We start from the raw sequence: 19878 nt of genomic DNA, 5'->3' as shown, positions 1-19878 counted from the left end.
CAGTATTTGATTGGCTGAGATCAGTTCTACTATTTTCAGTGTACCCTGCAAACATGTAATGTTCCTGTATTCATGCTTGACCTGCCAAACTACTGGCATTATGTTTGTAGCTTACCAAATAGAGTTATGTACATGTGCATGCATATCGCATTTACTGACAAGGATATAATTTCCTGGATATTTATATGTTCTGAATGAAATATAAGTGGGATAATTAAACATTTTTGTCATCTGCTGCTTCAGTAAATACAAAACATGACTAAAGTATATAAATGCCTGTGGTAATCCTACGGATTTCAGATCAGTGATGCATAATCCAGAGGGTCAGATGCTTACACTTGTTGGCTGACCTGAGTTCGTATATTTTCTGAAGGACAAGGGGAATTAAATATGTGGCTCTCCAGTGGTCTTGTGTTATTTTCGAATAAGGTATTGTTCCAAAAGGATAAATATATTTTTGCACTTGTTAGTCCTTTGGACCACTGAAATGTTTGGTCAAAGTCAGACGATGTAGAGGCTTCACAAAACAGGCCATACATGGGGCCTACAGCATAGTGGCTTAGGTGAATGTGAAACATGGGGCCTACAGCTTAGTGGTTTAGGTGAATGTCATACATGGGGCGTACAGATTAGTGGTTTAGGTAAATGTGAAACATGGGGCCTACAGCATAGTGGCTTAGGTGAATGTCATACATGGGGCCTGCAGCATAGTGGTTTAGGTGAATGTGAAACATGGGGCCTACAGCTTAGTGTTTTAGGTGAATGTGAAACATGGGGCCTACAGCATAGTGGCTTAGGTGAATGTGAAACATGGGGCCTGCAGCATAGTGGTTTAGGTGAATGTGAAACATGGGGCCTACAGCTTAGTGGTTTAGGTGAATGTGAAACATGGGGCCTACAGCATAATGGTTTAGGCGAATGTCAAACATGGGGCCTACATCATAGTGGTTTAGGTGAATGTGAAACATGGGGCCTACAGCATATTGGGTTTGGTGAATGTTATAAATGGGGCCTATAGCATAGTGGTTTAGGTGAATGTCATACATGGGGCCTACAGCCTAGTGGTTTAGGTGAATGTCATACATGTGGCCTATAGCATAGTAGTATAGGTGAATGGGGCCTACAGCATAATGGTATGGGTGAATGTCATACATGGGGCCTATAGCAGAGTGGTTTAGGTGAATGTCATACATGGGGCCTACAGCATAGTGGTTTAGGTGAATGTCTTACATGGGGCCTATAGCAGAGTGGTTTAGGTGAATGTCATACATGGGGCCTACAGCATAGTGGTTTAGGTGAATGTCTTACATGGGGCCTACAGCATAGTGGTTTAGGTGAATGTGAAACATGGGGCCTGCAGCATAGTGGTTTAGGTGAATGTTGTACATGGGGCCTGTTCAGATATATCTGGATTTAAACTTCACAAGGATCCACGCAAAGCCTGTAATGAAAGTCTTCATTTACTGGCCCCAAACAGTACTTGACAGTTTTCCATTTCTTTGAGAGTTAGCTATAATTACTGTATGTTTTAGTACATGTATTGTATGTTAGTGTTTTCCTGATATTGCATGCAAACAGTAACTGCATTTATGATAATATTAATTTGAAGGGAATCTGCAACCTATGATTTGTGGTTTTCTGGAAAACCTGATAGGTTAAAGGGACATAACTCTGACTGTATTGCTTTATGAAAGTTGTTACTGGCTTTGGGGGGATTACCTCCCTTATATCACGATCACCATGGATTCATGTTTTGTGCATGGGTGGTCTTCTTTGGCTATCTGTAGCACACTCTGAGTTCATTATTTCTTAGTATGTGTATGTTCAGAGTGTATTTTGATTGATATCATTGATTTTGCAGAACATTGACATCTAATAATGCGTATTTCATGTGAGGAATGTTTTACCTTTTACCAACCATAATTTGCTTAAATATATGAACATTTATACACAAGTATGTTGATTTGCTGGCAGTCAAATATTGATAAACACCAAGACATGTCTTCTAAGGTATACAACACTGACAATGACTCGCTGAAGAAATTCCTAATTCATCATTGTTTTGCTATTTCCATAATGAAATTTTAAATTAGGTCTCTCAGTCACTTCATGAGGTGAGGTTTGCCATTCTAATATTGAAAACAAATCTTGCTCAAGAACTGGCTTAGCTGTTGGAATTTATGTTTGACATATTCTGGGAATACCATATTGGTGTTTTTCCCGAAAGATTTCACATTTGTAAAATGAATGTAGTGGCATATTTTGAAGACACATGCTGTTCAAACAACTGAATGTTGTCTAATTTCAAGTGAGATTTAAGTGAAAATCTTGTGTCTTTTGGTCATTTCAATTTCTTTGTGACCAAACGGCAACCACTATGGCATTTATAGACATGCAGGGAAACTTAGCAGGTGCTGCCGTGCCTAACTGGAACTGCAGAGTCTAGAAATGTCAAGTGGGACAGTGGAGTTAAGTTTACTTATAGAGGTTTGTAAGCTAATGAATTATTGATTAAATTTTTGACTTGCCTACTTTGAAAAAAAAGCCCCATTAGGCTACTTGAAATCCTTTCATTTTTTTGAAAGAAGCTACGAGGGAAGTGTGACGATTTTTGGCATTTTTGATTGATCGATTGAGTGAGTTCAGTATTATGCTGCTTTTAGCAATATTTCAGCAATATCATGGCAGGGGACACCAGAAATGAGCTTTACATGTTGTACCCATGTGGGAAATCGAACCCGGGTCTTTGACTTTACCCATGATGCACTGCCCCTGTATTATTTGTTGAAACCAAACATTTTGGTCTAAGCACACCAACGTCGGTTCCATAGAAACAGTATTAGTTGTCAAGCATGTCATGTTATGGGTAACAAGGTATGCTCTATGCTACAATGTTGGAAATTTGGAAAAAAGCGTGTATTATCAGCAGGGAAAGATGAATGTTCAGGGTTTACATTGATGCGAGAAGCATTTCTTTTTTACAGTTTTAGCCTAATGAGTCACTGTTACGCCACATTAAGCTGTCTGTGTTTTATTGCCTGTATCAGGTGATTTCGGAGTCTGTTGTTCTCGGCCATTAAATGACTGCGCATCCCCAGGATTACTGTCAAACTCGGCATGAGTAGTGGTGCACTTACTTTATGCCGAATCGTAGGGACTGTGAGAAACAAACATGTCTTGATACACCTAGCTTGTTGTTTACCACACCACATAGCAATAGTCGTACTGTATGGTGTTGGCTTGGGAATTATCATGTCTGTGACTGATATTAAGGGCAGTGCATTTCTGATTTTTGCATCTCAAAAGATTATTCTCGCAAACTTTGAATTGTTAAACAATATACCCGATATACCTTTTAATACCTGATGGATGATGGGGCAGCCTAGTTAAGGTGTGTGCTTGTCACGCTGAAGACCGGGGTTTGATTCCCAACATGGTACAGTGTGTGAAGCCCATTTCTGGTGTCCACCGCTGTGAATAGAATATTGCTGAAGGCGGTGTAAAAGTAAACTCACTCACTCACTCACTAATTCCTGAGCATCATGATGCAGATCTTGATGCTGAGAATTATTAACATTTGAGTGACAGATTGCAGTGAGATGCGGTTGTTGGTGAGTGGCTTGAGATGGTGTCAGTGTTTCAGTAGCTATATCCTTGGTTACAAGCACAAGCTGTGGCTAGTAATTCTACAGGAGCCCTTTTTTTGGCCTCCTGTAGAGCACCTTCTGCTGATTGGTTGCATTTGGCACCATATACTGCAGGTATGGGTCACCTTGTGTTTGGTGTGTGGGCTATTTATTGTTTGGTATATGGGGCTCCTTGTGCTTGCCGTGTCATAGGGTACTGTGTGCTGGGTTTGTTGGGCACCTTTTACTGTGTGTGTGTGTGGTGGGGGCACCTTGTGCTGGTTTGAAGGGCGGTCACCTTATGTTGGGTTTGGTGGATGCCTTGTGCTGGATGTAGGGGACATCTTTTGCTGGGCGTGGGGGACGCCTTGTGCTGGGTGTGGGGAGCTGCACATTATGCTAGATTTAGGGGATGTGCTGGATGTAGGGGACATCTTTTGCTGGGCGTGGGGGACGCCTTGTGCTGGGTGTGGGGAGCTGCACATTATGCTAGATTTAGGGGATGTGCTGGATGTAGGGGACATCTTTTGCTGGGCGTGGGGGACGCCTTGTGCTGGGTGTGGGGAGCTGCACATTATGCTAGATTTAGGGGATGTGCTAGATGTAGGGGACATCTTTTGCTGGGCGTGGGGACGCCTTGTGCTGGGTGTGGGGAGCTGCACATTATGCTAGATTTAGGGGATGTGCTGGATGTAGGGGACATCTTTTGCTGGGCGTGGGGGACGCCTTGTGCTGGGTGTGGGGAGCTGCACATTATGCTAGATTTAGGGGATGTGCTGGATGTAGGGGACATCTTTTGCTGGGCGTGGGGGACGCCTTGTGCTGGGTGTGGGGAGCTGCACATTATGCTAGATTTAGGGGATGTGCTGGATGTAGGGGACATCTTTTGCTGGGCGTGGGGGACGCCTTGTGCTGGGTGTGGGGAGCTGCACATTATGCTAGATTTAGGGGATGTGCTGGATGTAGGGGACATCTTTTGCTGGGCGTGGGGGACGCCTTGTGCTGGGTGTGGGGGACGCCTTGTGCTGGGCGTGGGGGACGCCTTGTGCTGGGTGTGGGGAGCTGCACATTATGCTAGATTTAGGGGATGTGCTGGATGTAGGGGACATCTTTTGCTGGGCGTGGGGGACGCCTTGTGCTGGGTGTGGGGAGCTGCACATTATGCTAGATTTAGGGGATGTGCTGGATGTAGGGGACATCTTTTGCTGGGTGTGGGGGACGCCTTGTGCTGGGTGTGGGGAGCTGCACATTATGCTAGATTTAGGGGATGTGCTGGATGTTATGGGGCACGTATTGGAACAGGAGGTGTGTGTAAATCAAAACGTAACTTAATAATGATGGTTTATATGAGATATTATATATTAATGACACAGTTTCCTAGGGATGATTGTTAATACTCTTTTCTAGCAATAGTACTTAGATTAGTAGTCTTTTTAGAAAGCATAAGTTGTCAGTCAATGAGGAATGAGGCAGTCAGTAAATGGATGTGACCGTCTGCTTCCCAGATATGATAATATAAACTATGCACTATGCAAGCCAATGACTGACAGCAACTGCAACAGTACTTTTGGGTCATGATGATACATTTGTTAACAATCCTAACATAGAAACTTGGTCAGCAGACGTTAGTTTCAGCAGACATCACAAAGGATGCAATTTTACCTCTAATGTCCCACAGGAGCAGTGAGGGGTGTTGATTTTTTGTAAGAAATTACAGCTTCTTGTCATCATTATCTAATGTCTCATATTGCTGTTCTTTCAGACACATTGGAATTCTTCCTTCCCAGCAGAGCTGGGCATGATGACCCACAAGTGTTTGTTTAGGTCCAGAACTCAAATGACCATGATAGAGATAGTGAATAAATTAGCATCTCTTCTCTAGAGTTTAATGAATAGTGAGCAGTATGTGTTGCACCAACAACAAAATGATGTCATTTGTCATTGAAAATGTCGTAAAATTATGTAGCCGAGCAATTCATTTTTCAAATTTTTGTTTGCTTTCAAGAAAAGTCTCCAGTTTTCAGAGGTCTTTGATATGCTTTGTCATTACAATCAATCTTGATTTGTCTGTCGAACGTATCTTTTGAAAAATAAACACCTCCTTGAAGCTGAATTTAAATGCCATACTGCTACGTCATTCATTAATTCCCAATGTAAACAGTCCAAAAAGGATATTAATTTGACTGTAATTATGGAAACATTGGTACTCTCTGTTTACTTTTCCCGGCATTGTTCCAACGAAACTTGTGACATTTTCTTCTTTTGGCAGTTTGTGACTCACAGACTGTTGAACAGCCCACTGCAAGGGCTCTTCATGCACCAAAACAAGGCCATGATTGCTTTGACAGATGCATCTGTTTGCTTACACAAAATACTCCAGAACTTGTAATATAAGGCTCACATTCTTGCCCATTGTGCTGTGTGATTCCTTAGCACAACCAATACTCATTGTAAAGATGTCTGCTTTGATGTCGGCCATTGTCCTGGTGAGTAAGGTTGCGGAGGGGGAGGATTGCCCTGTGGCTCGATGAACGGGCACACTGCAGGTCTAAGATAATCTGTATCATTGTGATTGTCGAACATGCAGGATGTAAGTGAGTGGTGTCCCTTGGCTGGGGAGGATCAAAGAAAACAATGAGTCTTCCTGCACGAGACGGCATTGTCAGAGTCAGGTTTCTGGAATCAAATCTGAGGCTGCGTCATTAAGCTGTGTAATGTTTCTTAATGTGATGTTTGTCTAATCTTTTCATGTTTGATATTTACATAGACAGATTGAATTTATGTTGTCTGGGGCATCTGCTTGGCGGTATTTTTTGTTGAGATCATTTGACTTATTACTTTGAGTTTCTGATTAATCAATAACGAATCATCTTTCCAGGACTGAGATAATTTACATTAATTTTATGTATCTAGGACAATTTCTTTATGTTCATAGGGTTTGTATGAGGGTCAGATTTGAAATACAGTAGTCTGTTGACATGCTGGCATGTGTTTTAGACGGGCACTGATAAGTCATATTCCATAGAAAGACAGATTCAGGGATTAAAATAAAGATTTGTGCCCAGGGCTAATAATTATTGATCAAGACAGTTCATGGAATATGTGTGTTAAGAGATAACTTCCTTGATGATGAATATATGATGTTTAGGACTTATGTAACTATTTACATACGTAATTCCCTTACAGTAAAGGATAATATGAAAAGCTATAGAATACTTAGATCCAAGTACATGTATTTATATCCTTTGTAACTAAGGGATAAACAGTAATGCTCATTGTACTCATTTGTTGACACAATCATGGTCTTGTAATTAAATTAAACTTTTTCATCAAATCTTACAGTAGTACAGTACACTACACCAATCCATGACTGTACAAGACCCTCATAGTTCCAGAAAACCTTTAGATTTGGTAACTGGCGTTACCTGGACCTGTAGTTTGTAGGTCAAGATGAATGTTTTGGTCCGTCCTGATACAAGAATCAAGGCTTAAGGATTGACATAATTACATTACGTGGATATATCCTGACATGTCAAGTTCACCATGATACTGGAAGCACCGCCATTGTGTAATTTGTCATTTCTGCTCAAACTGTGTTTTGTAACAATCACACTTTGAGATGAGGATTATTAGTTTCATGGACACTTATGCTAGCATATTACTAACAATCAATGTTCATAATTTTTGTGAATTTCTTTTAAAGTTGTGAAATATCCCCATCGTCTGTTGTGGAAATTGTATCTGTCAGTTGTGTTTGCATTAGAAGACTTGGATGGAGTTTTGACAATGTTCAATCTGAAGTGTCTGTCATCAGCGTTATTGTGTGCGACAGGACAAAGATGGCCAGCTTGTCTCACTTTGGTTCCATTGGAGGGCTGCAGTAAATATTTTGGTTTGGCATCAAAGTGACGTCCCTGTTTGTCCATGTTGTTCCTGAGTGTTTTCTTTTTCGTCCATGATTCATTCCCAGATGTTCCTTGTGAGCAAATATGGCCATTACGGGATGGTCGTAATGGTCAGATGATATCATGTGACAGTCGTAGTTTGCGTCACAGTAATTTAGATGGAGCACTATATCTGACATGGTGTCAGAGTTTCCGTTAATTGAAGCAAAGGGTGGTCGTAAGTGGTGTTTGACTGATTCTGCCTCCTGACAGTTTGAGAGCTTGGATGTCTTTGATATGAGCTGATAGATTTTGGTGTGAAAAGATTAATTTTTTTCTAATTTGTGATGAAATGAATTTAAAACAAGCTTTTTCCTCAGTTTTTGAAAATTTCAGAAGTTGATAAGGACGTTCGTCATCTCTTGTATTACATCCCTAAGATTTCAAAAATGCATTTTTATTTTATTTTCAAAAAAGTCTTCACCTGGACATCTCAATGTGCTTCAGTTTCAGTACAAATTTAGTGTTGTGCACAGTGTTGGAACTTTGTTCCAATCAAGATCCCTTAAATGAAACCTAATCTTGCAAGTCATCCTTTCAAGAACGTCGCTCACATATTTTGATATTTCACAAGAAACATTCAGTATTAAATATAAACATATCCAAGACAAATTGAGTATTATATTTATCAATTATATTCCATGAAAGACTTCTTAAACCATATTGATATGACTTATATGCTATGGGTTCCTCTCCTTAGGGATAGTGTTACACAGGATGTATGAAAGTTTAGTAAGACCACGCATCACTCTGTTTCATCAATCGAACAAGGGACACACATATTGATGAAACTTCAGTAATTCATTTATATTACCAGCAGCTTTTCCTATAGATAGTACTTTTGATTACAAACATCATCTTAAAAGTGTATAAGTAAGGGTTCTTCTCTTGAAGTACTTAACAAACATTTGAAGGAACATACCAGTAATTACTTTATGCATAAAACACTGGATCCACATTTCCTTTAAAACAGTTGTTGATTTGGTTGATACAGGTTTACAGGTGAGATAACATATAGAAGGCTGAAAATTATTTCAGTATTCAAACTTCACTGCATGTAACTGATATGGTCTTATTAGACTTCTGATCTTATACGAAGACACATGTTTGTGGCCAAATGACCTTCATTGCAGGGATTTATTGTGAATAATGGTTACGTTTAAAGCTTGGTAACACGTGCAATGGCAAAACTGATAGGCAGCCATGTGGTTTAAATGTTTGCTCAACTTGACAAACATCTTGTTTCATATCTCCATATGTGTAAATGTGGAACCTATTTTTGTTTATCCTGAATGAATATTGCTGGTATACTCTTAAAGCGGTATAACATAAGTAGCGCCGATCAAACAAAACTGAAGTTAAAGTGACAAATTTGCAAATAAGAACTTGTTTGCATTGTAAATATTTTCAGTATTGTGAGGCTATACTGGAACATGGTTCTCACTGGAAAAATATTGGGAAGAAAATCTGTCACCCTAAATTTAGTAAACAGTGACAAAGCAAGTGCCCACAGACAGTTTCATTATTTTGTCATCCCAAGGAATCAGTACACAGCCTGAACAGAGTACTCAATAAATCCTTCTGACCCCATGATTTATTTCTACAACCATCAAGCCTGCTGATCAACAGTGTGGAGTTTGGCCAAATGTCCAACGGGAAGAGAGCCACCCCCTGAGATTATGTCTGTCAGTCACCACGAAGGTGCCTCACAAGTTTCTGTTTAGTCTGGGATCTTGTGATGAAGACAGAGGGGCAGGGCTGGCTCCCCCTGACAAATGGATGGACAGATTTATTTTGCTCATCATTTGTGTGGACATCTCTGATGTCGTCTTAATGTTGTGAGAATTAGTCGGCATTGATGTAAAGTCTGCTGGGAATGAGGACGCATATCGGGGTTAAAGTTGACGTTAATTACAACAGATGGAGCCTCTGGGGTTTACAGTTTTGACTTATATTGTATTTTACTTGAAATTAATTTAAGGGGCTTCTCATTGGGATTTGGACTTGGGAGCACTATGAACTTAAAGACCAATGAACTTGTATGATAGAATGAAGTGAATACTTTTACAGTTATGGCAAGTTTTGATGTGGGGACTTTGTTGTGAACATGGCATAGATGAGCTTTGTATGTATGTGTTATACTTGTCTGAATTTAGCTTGCCTATTTACCCATTATCCTGCAGTCTTAAGAGTCAACTGAGAGTATTTAGGTGTTCATGATTGGAACATTGTGTCGCTGTACATGACCGGCCACTTACTTTACCAGTGATGTGGATCCAGACGATAGTATTGGTCAGTTGTGTGTCTGTCCCACCATGGGATACGTAATGACTGCTATTTTTAAAAAAAAACCCAAAACATTCACTTGTGTCTTTTTGCTCATGCTGTTGACAACTTGTTTACCCGCCCAGATTTCTGTTATTTCCCTGACTGCAGTGATGAAGCTGTAATACTGCTGACTTTAACTCACTCTGTTGGTTCATTTCAACAAGAAATTGTTGAATCCTGAAGCTTTTTCCCCAGCCATATATCCGCTGCTTTGATGGATTCTGTTAAAAGGCAACACCTGATTGATTGCTGAGGGGGTAGGCCCATGTTGTGTTTAGAAAGCATGGCAAGATAGCGCTCACTAATGGCTTTTCTAGGAGAGAAAGCTTTTGATGGCACTTTTTGGTCCAGAATCAAATTTGTCGTGATGTATCTACATCATGATATGAAATATCACATCTAGGGTCTCAATGGACAGAAGTGTCACGAGATTTTGACGATGATCATTGCTGGAGCAATTTCAAGAGACCACAGTGGTGTTTAGATATGAGTTAAATGAATGCCCTTCTAATGATAGTTGTGGGAATGCATTAATTACTGCTGGAGACAAATAGATGGTTTTGGTGGATATCTTGATGTCAACAAATGTGCTTTAAATATGACTTTATTATGCCTAATGAGACATCCGATAATCAGAGGCATGCTAATGCCCTAATTTTGCCTGGGAAGCTTCAGATCATGCTTCACATTCACACTCCTCGCCAAGATGTTTATCATGCCTTAGATCAGTACCACATGATACATGTGGGAGCTATGGCTGAACAGGTATCCTAACGACATAGGGCCCATTTCATACACTGACTTCAGTGCTATGATTGTCCTAACTTGCATACTCTGCCTTTGATTTGCAGTTGCGATAGAGCAGAAATCATTATCTGAAACTTAGTCTCATAGTCTCATAGTCAATGAACCACATTATTTTCCATTCAGCTTGCCATAACAGGCGACTATGCTTGTCATAAGATGCAACTAATGAGATCAGATGGTCAGGCTCGCTGACTTTTTCATTGGTACACAGTTGTGCAGATCGATGCTTGTGCTGTTGATCACTGGATTGTCTGATGCAAAGTGGATTATTTACAGACTGCCACCATGTAACTGATAGCTGAGTTTGGCATAAAACTAAACTCACTGACTCACTCCTTCCTGCTTTGCCCTCCCCGCAGTGCTAAAACCCCACATGAAGCAAGTCTAATTTTTGCAGGAAAAATCTCATGTTATGTAAATTATATATTCCTGTATTATGTATATACAATGATTGTCAACAGACAATGGCTAAAATCCAAATTTACAAATGTTAAGAAAAATGGTTCTCATGTTAATGTGAATGCAGCTTTTGTGTGAAATCTGATCCATGGCCAGCTGAAGAAAATGAAGGGCAAATATTTCTATCCTCATCATTAAGGTACAGTGATGTCATTTTGCATGTAACATTTTCAGATTTGTTGAGTTTATATTCCAGACAAACGTTGTAGTTCCCTGTACAGATAGGAGCCTGTGTTTGTGGAAACTTTTTCTCTAAAATTACGCTGACATGCAAAGTATTTGGAATAATTTTTAAGTTAGATGTGAATCAAACTAACTAACCTCATGGATGATAAACATCTCAATTTTACTCGGTCTCATAACAAAAGAAAACAGTTTTAAAAAGTCAGCGTAATCAAAATTTCTGCGATATATCAACTTTTGTGTTGAAACTGTTGTTTTTATTGCGATCGTCAATTTTGTTATTATTATTCTTAGCCCAGTACTTCAAACTTGGCTTGAAACATTGACATAGATATTACTTTTGAAGTTCGGCTGTAGGACTCTGTAATATGTGCTCATTGTGGTTCCAGTTTTAGATTTGTAAAATATTGATCTTCTGTTTAGTGATTAGGATGATTAAAGCTTTAATTCCCTTCACGGTGTGAAGCAATGAAGTATGCTCCTCAATGACAATCAAACCAGAGAAGTTTGAGAAGCTTGAGCCGAGATCAACACTCTTGGACAGCAATTCTTGGCAATCAACAGACAAATTATCGGACACTGAGCTACACTCTTGTTCGTCTCTCAGAAAATTTGATGTTCCGAATCTGACAGGGCTGCTGTGCAATTATGACAAGCTCAACAAAGCCCCTCATGCGGTGTTCAATCACATGCTTAAGAGTGCTGTTGTCTTTCTTAGCGGCGTGATGTAAGGTAGACAGTCACACCTCCTGAGAGTCTCCATGTCAGACAGACAATGGGGTAGGAGGTAATTGTCAGCCCGCCAACCTCGGCCTGTCACCAGCATCTGGTGGAACAGTCTCAACCTGACAACTTTATCTTTGGCTGTACACTTACATTCAGATATTATGTAATGAGGTTTCTGTAAATATATATGTAAAGGACTGGTTTAGTTCTCAGAGAGGTGGAATTCATTTAGGGATTTTTTTAAAGCCTCTTGTTTTGATGATTACTGATATTATTATGTCCTGCATATGCTTACAGTGTTTTTGTGTCTTGTTTGGGTAAGCTTTGTTTCCAATTTTGTTGAATGTAATGTGTTTAAGACCAGATGTTATCAGGGAAGATTTCTGTGCCAAGATAGACAGATAGTGTATTCTCATGAGGAATATTTGCAGATTATTGATTTTTATTTTGTTAAACTCCTCCAACTGAATTTAAAAAATAGATCTAAAATAGATATCCCAACACAGATTAATTATTAAAATTAATGCTTTTAATTAATAAGTTTGGATAAGACATTTGGAAAATGTGACCAAATTTAATAATACTGAGAAAGTGAGTGCAGGTTTTTTTTCTGCTGCATTTATCCTGTTCTTCATCAATACTGTGAGGCATACTAGAAACAGGTTTCTCACAATGTACTCATGTTGGGAATTAGAAAAGGAATCCTTAGTGTCACAAGTGATTACTTTAAACATTTAGCTACATCAGGGTGAAAGAAATGATCTGAACTGGAGGTATCACAATTTTAAATGAAAAAATGAAATGATGAGCAAGCCATTTTTCCACATGTTAATGCCCTATAAACAGCTGTTGTGGATTCTTCTAGTGACTGCCTCTGTCAGCGTTGATTTCCCAGGTCTTAGCAACAGAATTTCATCATGTGTAAATTACAGGGGGACAAAATGCTCAGTAATTTTGCTCTTTTTGTTTCTTGAAATTTATGCAAATTGTACTAAAACAAATCTGCATTATCTAAATCTTAATATGCAAAATTTGTCAGTCTGATGATTGGTTATGGTAATATGATTCTTATCTTTGAACATTAATCTAAATATTTCGGACAAGATTGATTATGCCTTGGGGCCTACCACAAACAGTTCCATGTCAGGGTTGATAAGATCAGTTGAAGGGCTACTAAGTTGCCTAGGATAACTTACTGCAGAGCTAATGTTATTTGACCCTAGAGACTAAGTAGTACTAAACAAGCACAAAGGAGTCTGTGGGAACAGGGATCAGCGCGAGGCTAGACTAGCATCAATCATGGTAGAGAAGTCTGAAGAAAAATGGTACAATGTCAGAGAGCGTTGTTCGCACCGTAAGACTCACCAGGAAACAGATCACTACAGACAGAGGATTGGATGCTTTGTGCGTGAGCAGATTGAAGTGCCACGAAGATGTGCAGGTCAAGATTTATGTACAAATATGCAGAGCGGCCGATTACAGCGAGATTATGCTGCTGATCAAACACAATGGTAAACGGTAAACGCTGCCCGATTAACGAGGGCAGTTACCACGGAAATAATGCGATTATCGTGAAAAAAGCCAGTCCTCCATGGAGAGTGTTCACATTTGACAGGAGACGTGTTTGGGCCGTCCCTCGACACCATCGGGTGAATCACATTTACTATGGTTCACAGGTGCTGTAATTATAATCAACACATGCTCAGACAGCCATTTTTTTCAAACGATTCCGACTAGAAGGAAAATGATAAAGATAGTCAAATCTAATTTGAGGACAGTGACAGCTCACTCGGGATGAGCTGAGGTGACTCATTCTAATACATCTGCCAACTAATTTCACCCCGAGTTGTCGCTCCTCTATTGTTCCAAGGCATTGGGTCTGGGGGCCAAGAGCTGTGTTTTTGAGGCTCAATAGATTGCCCCTGTTCCAAATGGCAGGTTTAGACAAAACTCGCAGACCCTAACCTATCATGCTTGACTTTAGGGTTTAAAATTTGCAGTCGTATCTGTAATTTTTAACAAAGAAGGCCAGGGAACTTCCCCCTGCTTATGATAATTCTCTCTAATGAACTTAGTGTTGCGAGAGTGGAGGTGTCATTTTGAGGTCTGATTCGTCTGCTGCTGTCGAACCACAGACAGAAGATGCCAAACTCAGGAAATAAGGTCAGGAAGCCTGTTGTATTCTCTGCTGATATTTCTGGATGGGATAAAGCCATGCAAGTCCCAGTATAAAGAAGTAAGGGGTCTGGATGGTGAAGTGTGAGACTTGGCCAATTAGATATAATAGATAGACGGCCATTTGGCCTGATTATAGCCCAGAGTGACAGCTCAATCGACTTAATTATATCCATTTCTTGCGACTCACTCCTGTGTTTTATGTTGTAATTGTGATTTTCTCTCCTCCAGGCTGGGAGAGCGAAAGACTCTAGACTAAACGAGGGTCAGGAGGGGTGATCGACATATTCCATCCTACACCCTGGGGGCAAAGGTTACAACAGTTTGCTTTGTCCGCTAAGACAAGTGTCAGCTCAATAGTGTTGGCAGAGTCTTTGTCTCTGTGAACAAGTCCTCAGACTTGCCAGCTTAGTAAGCTGTTCTTCACACTCACATCAGTCCCCAGATGATAGCATGACACAGTTGATTACTGCTCACAATGGTGACGGTGTGTCGCTAGGTATTCCACTTGTCAGTTTCGTTACTCATGATTCCTTCTTTGCCATTAGGCTACTAACTGAGTAGTGTGACTAGTGTTCATTTCAACAGTTATTGAACACCAGCAATCATTATGAGGTGTTCGCTGACAGGCCTATTGTCGTGGTGACATGGTCAGGGCTATTGGTATTGTTTTCTGCATGATGGCTGGATGAGACCTGTCACATATGCAGTAATAATTGCACTTTTTTCCAACTTCCTTTATTGACAGAAACTGTGATTGTCCATTGTATGACAAGGCTGTGACCCACTGCTAATGGGGCAACTGGCAGTGTCAGCCTGTTGTTTTGGGGGTAATGGACGGGTGACCAGTATGGTTCTCGGGGATGTGACAGATCTTAAGAATGAGTATCCTTCTGAATTCAGTACTCAAAAAACTAGTCTAAATTCGTCACAAGTCCAGTTTAGAATGGCATCCCATAATGCTAGGATGTAAATAATCTGTGTATCCCTGCATCCCTAATTAACACATAATGCTACAATACATCATGCTCCTCCCCATATGTCAGTTATTTTTCAGTTTTTTATTGATTTTTACAAAAAAAAAGTTTGCTGTACTTTGCAATGTCCAAAGTCAGTCTTGTCTTTCATATGTTACTGCTTTGTTTGATCAATTAATGTATTTCTTATGGTATTTTGCAGTCTTACAAAAGTGCAATCTAATCTCTTGTACATGAAAAATGGGGAAATTTTACACTCAAACCACGCAAAATAGAATTAATGTGTACCTATCGTGACTGAAGTCTTATGACATGTAGTGAAGTTGATATTAGTATGTTGGATACTTATTGAGGTTTTACTGGTAAATGTATAAATGTATAAATTAATACATGATTGTGATCAAGTCTTATAAATAGATATTTCAACAATAGTGAAAGGGAATATTTGTAATAGCACAAAGGTTGTAGACAGTATGAAACTGGTGACATCAGTCAGAAGAGTAACGTAACAGAGGCCCCACCCTTCTTAATTTCAGCCAATCAGGAAACAGTAGTTCATATGTGATCGAATTGTTTGTTTATTGTTAGCCAGTAAAATGTGGCAGCCATTGCTGTGTATTAACTGATACTTGAGGTGGGCATCTCAGATACACCTACAGGCAGGTCCAGTCCAAAGGTTGGGTGGGGTGCTGGGATAGCCTAGAGGTTAAGGATTTCATGATCACAATGCTTTCAGTTCATGAAGATCTGGTTTAGAATTGATGTTCAGCCATATTGCTTGAGGGCGACTAATGGGGTCAAGTTAACTTGGTTGGTGCAAGATATTGTATCATGATTGCATAGACTTGATGCTCATGATGTCAATCACTTGATTGTCAGGTGCAGAAGTGATTTTTCATTCATTTCTAGTATGGAACTGGATTATTACTGAGTGCTATGAAACAAAACTGACAAAACGATATAGTACAGTTGGTGGCATAATCAGTAGGTGAAATGTGTGATGTTGAGTTGAATGAAGGTAACTCATTCACTAGTTAGCTAGGTTAGACTGCAGTGTCTGATTGTGGTGTGGGTGGGGTTTGTGGCTGGTATTGTAGCCTTGATACAGATGGTGTGTTGTTTACTTCCAGTTTTATGTACCAACTCAACGCATAGCCTTGATACAGCTGCATTTTGCGTATTTGCAATTTCACTTTCCAGCTCATCAAGCAGCCATAATACAGCCATTGTATTGCTTACTTGCAGTTTTACTCACCAGCTCATAGAGTAGCCTAGGTACAGATGGAAAATATGCTAACTTGCAATTTTACTCACTGACTCATCGAACAGCCTTGATACACCTTGGATATTGCTAACATGCAATTTTACTCACCAGCTCACCAAGCAGCCTTGACACAGCTGGGACTTCACTGACTTGCACAAACAATATTGGCAAGGCAGATTTTCTATTTCAAGCCAGCTAATATAGTGAGTGTTGATTGTGTCACAGAAGACGTTGTGTAAGATTGTTGGTGTGAGGCCCGGAACTGGGGCTGGTTGGAAGCGCTGTAGTTGTGTTTGGTCACAGCATGATAGTTTGATGTTCATTGTTACATCTCCACTCCAGTGTTGACCTGGAGAAACTGGGAAGACAAAGTGATTTGTTCTAGATGAGTAATCGGGGGATACATCTTGCAAAGTGTTTATCAAGTTAACGTCTGTAAATTGTCCGTGCTTGCTTCGCAACGTTTTGTTAGCTCTTGCTATGATTTGATTTTCTTCTGAATTAAACAGCCCACCAAAATACTGTCTAGGCAGCCAATCAGGCAAAAATCTTGAATTCTCGGGAGAGAAAAAAAGTCTCTTCATGAAAATGAGGGAAAAGGGCCAGTCTGAAGTTTGGCCTATACACTGAAAATTCATTTCTCTAACTGAAAAAAGGGGAGGATCTTTCTTATGGGACTCTGGAATTTAATTTCTACAATTAACCTAATGCAGCATTTTCCCTGGGCAATTAATAGTGTCTGATTCTGACACAGCCGTGGTGTAATTTTTCTGCGTTCTCACCCTGTGAAAAGTTATTTGATTATAAATGATTTACCCTGCTCTAGCAGTATGGCAATCCTGTGAATGTGATATCTTTATTTGACCAGGGGATGTAGAGGCATAAATCAAAATTAGAGCCTGATTGTTTTAATTAAAGATCTTTATCCTTCTAATTCTTAAATCAAGATGTATTAAATATTGGGCTGTAGCGATGAACTGAAATAAGCTCGATGATGACCTTGGTGACCCCTGATTGGCACAGTAAAAAATTTGAAAAAAAAATAACCATCCAATTGATTATTTTTTTTTTTTCATAGAATGAAAAATTATTTTGTCTTTTCCCTATGGTTTTTGTTGTACAGATTTGTGAATACATAGCAGTGAGTGGTTTAGGAGGCCTCTGTTTGTTGACAACAGAATCTACTGGGTCTTCCTTTCACAATGAATTCTATCAAGAGATGATGAACTTGGAGCATTTCAATCAGGAATCAAAAGCCTTGTCAGCCAGCCTGCATAAACATTTGCCAATACACAGGTCATTCTTCAGAATGTTCTCATGTGAGAGATGCTTACTGTGTTGACTATGTCATATGTGGGGAATTGTCGAACATCCATTATCATGTCATGTATTTGATGATGTTCCTGATCTTACATCATCCCCAAGGTTGTCTCTTCCCTTCTTGAACCAGGCTGTCTAGATCTGGGAAATGAAGGGGCAGTTAGTGGAAGTGGTTGAATGTGTTCCTGATCTGACATCATCCCCAAGATCGTCTCTTCCCTTCTTGAACCAGGGTGTCTAGATCTGTGAAATGAAGCCTCAGTTAGTGGAAGTGGTTGAATGTGTTCCTGATCTGACATCACCTCCAAGGTCGTCTCTTCCCTTCTTGAACCAAGCTGTCTAGATCTGTGAGAGGAGGAAGCAGTTACTGGAAATATTTTCCAGATCTGAGGAAAGAATCATCCCCTTTTGTTGACTCCATGTTGGCATTGGTGGCTTTAATTTCCAGATACTTGATGACAGCACTGAAGACTGTGGTGTCATTTTCATCCACATAGATTACCTAGTCATTTTGATACCTGTTGTATGTGTACTGTCCATCCTTCATAGTTGGTTGTAATCTTTAAGTCAACATTAACAGCTGCGCAAGCTTGTTTCATCAGCTTTACAGACGTTTGGTTATGACTGTCTCAACGGTAGCCCTATGTATAGTTCTTTATGACCATAGTTATTTGTACATATGTTGACTAAAATATGCAGTGTGTGGCAGGAACTGAACAATCAGTGTGTTATATCTATTATTTTGCTATAAGCATGTTTTTCAGGAATATGGTTTACCATATCTACGTGTATTGATACAAGATATACACAGACAATACACTCGGCAGCACAGGGTTTGCTGTTCGATAATTGGTCAGTCATATGTTTCATTCCTTATCTGAAACTTGCCTTGACAAAATATTTGTGAGTCAATTTGAAATATCTATATGCAGTCCCAATCCATCTTTTCCCAAACACCTTCATTGGCTTCAATGATATCTTGCCATTTTACCCACAAATCTATTTTCTTGGACCTTTTCTAGCTACAATACTGATTAATTTACTTAATCATTGTCCAGTCTGTAAATTGATTAATGAATTAGGATTGATTGAGATTGATTTTAGTCTGGACTTTTCAAATTACATGACAAAGGTTTGTTGCATGGACTGTGATCAATCATTAGTCAAGTATTTGTCGTTTTCCTCAATGTAATGACTGTTCTGGATATTTTAAGATATTTAACACTAGTATGTGATTTAACAAGTGAAACCTAATTTAACCCCACATCTGTCAGTTTTGAAGTCACATAATTATATTTGAAGGTGTTTTGACAGCAGAATGCTTGAACACGATAATGATTCAGTTCATAATGTTTAAGACCTTGGGTCAATTTGTCAAATGGGCACATTGTTTGAACCCATTACTTTGATGTGACTCACTCACCTACTGGCTCTCTTCCTTGCTCTGCTACCAAGAGACATATTCACTCAGTCACTCACTCACCCATTATCTGACATACCAGCTCGCTTACCCATCATCTGACAGACTGAGCAACTCACTCACCCACCATCTGACAATGATGGACTCAACAACCAACTGACCTGCTCCCTATCATCCCCTCCCTGCATCCTGCCAATGTAGGCCTCTCTTGTCCCTATCATCCCCTCCCAGCATCCTGCCAATGTAGGCCTCTGTTGTCCCTATCATCCCCTCCCTGCATCCTGCCAATGTAGGTCTCTGTTGTCCCTATCATCCCCTCCCTGCATCCTGCCAATGTAGGCCTCTGTTGTCCCTATCATCCCCTCCCTGCATCCTGCCAATGTAGGCCTCTGTTGTCCCTATCATCCCCTCCCAGCATCCTGCCAATGTAGGCCTCTGTTGTCCCTATCATCCCCTCCCTGCATCCTGCCAATGTAGGCCTCTGTTGTCCCTATCATCCCCTCCCTGCATCCTGCCAATGTACTCCTCTGTTGTCCCTATCATCCCCTCCCTGCATCCTGCCAATGTACTCCTCTGTTGTCCCTATCATCCCCTCCCTGCATCCTGCCAATGTACTCCTCTGTTGTCCCTATCATCCCCTCCCAGCATC

At 40.1% G+C, this 19878-nt stretch overlaps 1 protein-coding gene across 2 annotated transcripts in view; it reads left to right on the top strand.

Moving 5' to 3' along the window:
* LOC137257805 (cleavage and polyadenylation specificity factor subunit 5-like) overlaps positions 1 to 19878 on the top strand; it is a 46705-nt gene that overhangs the window by 12313 nt on the left and 14514 nt on the right. The window lies entirely within an intron of this gene.

Source organism: Haliotis asinina, chromosome 12 (assembly GCF_037392515.1).
Source record: "Haliotis asinina isolate JCU_RB_2024 chromosome 12, JCU_Hal_asi_v2, whole genome shotgun sequence".
Classification (NCBI taxonomy): domain Eukaryota; kingdom Metazoa; phylum Mollusca; class Gastropoda; order Lepetellida; family Haliotidae; genus Haliotis; species Haliotis asinina.
This window is presented reverse-complemented; position numbering and strand designations above follow the sequence as displayed.